Here is a 5,358-nt window from a genome sequence, read left to right on the forward strand (position 1 = left end):
ACGGTTTTGGTAGTCAAACTAACGGAAACTATCAGTCTGGACTTAACCTGCAAATTTTTTAAAGGTTTGGTACTCACGATGGGACAAATGAAAAGTTTGGACAAAGTTTGCTAATAAACGAAAGGTTTGGTATCTTGGCTGCAAATTTTCCTATTTATTATTACTGCTGAAACTGGAATACAAACTCAAAGGAGGAACATTTGGCCTGATCTCCAAAGATGACAAGGTACAATTTAACCAGTCAAAACGATCGGGGAGCCAACTAAAAAACCAAAGTAGCGTAGTCTTTTAAAGGGCTAGGAGCAAGGTACCACACCTTTCATTTATTAACAGACTTTGCTTAAACCTTTCATTTATGTTATCGTGAGTTCCAAACCTTTAAAAAATTTGCTGCTCAAGTCCAGATTGACGGTTTCTGTTAGCTTGACTACCAAAACTATCAGTCAACTCCCAAAATATAAAAACTTTATTATTTTTCTTAAATAAGACGGTGGTATTTTGGATAAAACATATTTTTCCTATTAAATCAAATAAATAAATAAATAAAAATAAAACCACAGTGCTTACCCTTCTTCACAATCACAAACCCTTCTCAGTTTCTCAACCGCCACCTCTCAAACTCTATTGCTCAACCACCACCAATCCATTAAAAAAGCCCAAAAGGCAAAATCTTGGAAAGGAAAATTGAATAGAGGTAAATTGGAAAGGAAAATTGAATAGAGGCAAAAAAGTTGAGTGACCCGGATAAGATACGATCATTCTATCCAAACAGATTTTTAACTCAACCATGGTAAGGTTCGATACGTTCGTACGTGTATGACATGATATAGTAGCATAGTTATTAAACCCGGACCGGACCATTCGGTTCGGTCCGGAAACCGGTGAACTGGACCCAGGTCCAGTCCGAGTTAGACATATTTATTCATGTATGGCTGACCCGCGTCAAACCCGTGGAACCGGCGATTTTTTAAGTAACCCGCTAGCCCGTTTATTGATTGAACCGTCCGAGTCGTGGCAGCCCTTTATAAAATTCATTCTCCTCCTGTTTCTCTTGTTAGGGCTTCTTCAAACTTTCAAACATACAAAATCTCTACTGGGTCTCTCAATTTCTTTGCAATTCAACCACTACCGAAATCCAAATCTCCAATTTCAAGTTTCAATAGATGGAAGAAGAACCGGTAACTGAGGTAAGTCCTTTTTTTTGGCCCGTTTTGAACCTGTTCTTCGGCTGATGAAAATCTGAAATTACCCCTTTCACTTTACTTATTTTGGTTGAAGTGGTCCCTTTTGTTTACGTGATAGACTTCAATTTTTGGGTATCTCACCTATGCTGATTTTTCAAATGAAAGTCACTTTTGTTTTGGGTATTTCACATATTCTGGCGTAACCACAAGCTGGCCTACACATAAAAAATTGATTTTTTACAAAAAATAAATAAATAAATAATACCTTAAAAAAAACTCTAGGGCCTGAGGGAGGGGCTACAACCCAGCCCCCTCCCCCCCCACCCCAAATCCGTCTCTGATAAAAAAGCATCACAGATCCTAAAATTTCGAGGTTGTAAATTGATGGAATCCTTAATACAAATGAGCTTCAACAATCATTTTGTAGATGTCACAAACTAATTGAATTGGCTAAAATAATATGCATGAGTGTACTTGAGAGTTCAAGTTGAAGCCAAAAGAATTCATATTTGTCCAAAATAATCGATACACATAAGATATACGAAAAAAGAATCACCGAAACATATATAATATCTTTTGGCACTATATAACACATTCATGAGTAGTAAGCCCTTACTTTTAAGTGTTCATGAGCTGCTTTGACAGTTTACCATCTTTTTTCTTCTTCCAGTGATGGCCATTTTTTTGAAAATTTCATAGCTTCTTATAGTCAAACATTATTGTCTTCTTTATTATTGTTGTTGTTGTTGTTGGTGTTAAGAGAAGCCTGTTATGAATGAATGGTTGATTTAAGTGGCTAATGGTTGAGAGTACAATTCCCATAGCCAATATGCCTATGAAATTAAAGTTCGGCATGACACGAAAATTGCCGTAAAAGTTAGTTGGAGTATGCTTTTTTTTTTTTTTTTTTTTGCATCCAAATTATTACCCTTATTGCAAAGTTGATTAGCATTGACTTTGAATAGGGATTTTCAGAGAATGTGCCTCACCTCCAGGTGTATTATTGGGGTCTAGCTGTTAATAGTCTGAATTGTTTGGTAAAGCAGAGTTTGGGTCACATACTTTCTCTTGCTATAATGATATGATGAATTGACTTATTTTTTGTTGTAGTGTGATAGCTGTAGCATTCTTTTACTCCCTCGGTCCCACAAAGAAAAGTTTGGTTTCTTTTTTCATATGTCCCAAATTATAGGCTACTTTCGAGTATTGTTTATTTAAACTATTATTTAATGTAGAGGTATATTAGAAAAAATGTAAGTAAAAATTTATATTTCCAACTATATAATTATATTTTCTTAATCCGTGTAAAAATGAAAGCAAGCTCATCTTTATGGGATGGAGGAAGTAGTAAAGATTGGGAAATGTTACTAAAATAATTTGCACCCAAGTTTACTTTATTAAATAATATCATAAATTTAATTCTTTTTCCTTGATATCTTTTGTTCCTCCTTTTTTACTTTATGGTAATACGGATTTGCCAATGGTGTGTAGAATTTTGTTTTCTATTCAGCATTAATTCCAATATTTTATGGTGATTTCCAGCAAACAAGTCCGTTCTCAGTTCAAGGGGTTTGGAGAGTATGTTACCCGATTTCCTAGGTAAATGATTTCGTAGTTAGTTAGTTAGTTAGTTATATTTTTAGGGAGATTCGATAGGTTGTTATTCCCTAATTAATGTATGAATTTCTCATATATAGAAGGTGTTGTACACAAATTATTTTTGAGTGTGGAATAATAGTTCTTTCCCTAAACATGAACACTGAACACTGAAAATACAAGAATAAACATAATATTTGATCAATTTCTAATGGGTTCTTGAGATAATGAAACGTGGAATCGACATCCCTTAGTTCGCCAATCTCCTATTTTGCCACAATTTCTCAATCTTTTCAACACCTAAAGTAAATCAAACAGCCAAAAGAAACTCCTATTCACAGTAAATTCGAGAGAACTGTTAAAAAATACAGAAGAAGAGTAAAATCGAGCTACGATTCGTATTTTAGAGGATGACCTTTAGAATTCTTCTCCATAAAGGAAATACAATGACAAAGTTAGGGTTGAGGAAGCAAAACGTACTGACAACTTCTTGGAAAAACTGGTTCTGTAACCCCAAGTTCTTACATTTTTCTTCTTGTTTATTGCTAACCTAAGGTAAATGGCAGAAACCAAAGTAAAGAAGCGTATATGAGAAGATAACTTCGGGCAATTGAAATATCACTCTACTAGAGTACCAGTCAACAATTGTGGCATAAGTTAAATATCTATATTACCCTTTTTTTGTCGTTGCCTGGGACCTCAATTTGTGAATTACTAATACAATAGGATAGAAGGGTAATAAAATAGGATTGAAGGATAAAATGAAAAAATGAAAATACTTTACAAATGAATAGTAAATAAATGGCATATTCATTCTTAGAGAAGAAGAAAAAAATAAAAATGCGAGATGATCTCTCTGTGCTATGCAGAGAGATGCCCAGCATCTCTCCGCGTTGGACAATATATATTATAGTTGGCGTTTGTGTTTCTATTTTTTGTAAAAATGATAATGAAATATATAGTCGTTATGGGCTCCACATAAGAGATAGAAATTCAAATTTGATGACTTAATGTGATGGATAACGGTCATATTTTTCATTTTAATGCGAAAAGAACGGGAAACAAACAAGGGCTATATTTTTTTTTTTTAAATGTTGCGATGGTAGTTTATATATATTAAAATTTTTTTATGCCATATATAAATTTTTTTAGATGTTGCTTAAAGGAATGGTAAAAAGTAGGAAAAATAGTATAATAATTTATAACACATATAAATTATAAAGTGACAATAATTTTACTAGGAATTTTTATGTCCAAAAAGAAAAATAATTGACGTCATATACATAAATTTTTTTTAAAGAAAATGATGTAAATTATATTGAAAAAATTTTCGCGAAAAAATAATAAACGTTAATAAAATAATTGATTTTTTAAAGAAAAAACGAGTTATACGTATTTTTTAACACACACGTTTGATGTACATTTAACTATTTTCGATACTCATTTAGATCATTTGATGTGTCTATAATATAGTTTTCGAAATGAGCTTCCAAAGAATAAAGAAGATTTATGGTAGATTTTTTTATTAAAAAAACTAAATAAATCACTCAGTCAAAAAAAGGAAAAAAATTGACACAGAAAATATATCAATCACCCAATAAAAAAAAATTGACACAGAGCATCATTATTTAAAAAAAAAAAAAAAAAAAAAAAATTGTTGCACATGCTCCATGACAAGGAGCAACTCTATGCATCATGGAGCATTTGCTCCGTGATGCACGAAGTAATTGTGCTCTTGGGTCCCAGGAGCATTGTACCGTAATAATTTTTTTCCTTTATTTTCTCGGTGATTGATATTTTTTTTTTATACAAATATATTTTCCCCTTATAACGTGACATAGAGTATGTTGAATCATGTATGTTTTTTATTTCCTAAAAGTAGTTGCGATAAATTAAAGTAAAACTTAACACAATGTTGAAAATATTTAATACTCAGTCGAAAAGATGTCGATTAATTTATTTGACGATATTGAATATTTTAAATGTATATAAATTTAGGAGGATCAAATTCAAATATATCAAGATTAGGTGATTAAATAAAAATCTCAATCCCATTTAAGTGATAAAATATTATACTATGATTTAGCTTGTGTTTGGCTCCGTTAATTTTTTTTTTTCATTTTTCTCTCTTTTATTTTCAATCGCAGAATCTTCCATAAAATAATATTACACGTAAATAAAAAAAATCATTAAATCGATTGGATATTGAACAATAAAAAAATTCGATTCATTACACAAGTTAATTATATTGAATATAGTTATTATCAAATACGTCATTTATATGTAAAATAATCATTCGAACTAAAATAATATTTGATATATAAATTATGAGCTCCAATAGTTTGGGCTTTTAATCCATGCATCAAGGGAACATTTATCGTATCCTTGGAAAATACATTTCAATTATAGTAATATAAAATTGAGGACAACGAATTTTTCATCTTGATTATTTTAACATCTGAAAAAACTGTATATATAAAAGAATTCAATCACTTTTTGGAATTTTTTTCTTATTGTTACTTTTTCCTCTTGATCAATTAATTTTTTAAATAATCTAATAAAATTTTTGACGTCATTT

Source organism: Olea europaea, chromosome 15 (assembly GCF_002742605.1).
Source record: "Olea europaea var. sylvestris chromosome 15, O_europaea_v1, whole genome shotgun sequence".
NCBI classification, from domain to species: Eukaryota; Viridiplantae; Streptophyta; class Magnoliopsida; order Lamiales; family Oleaceae; genus Olea; species Olea europaea.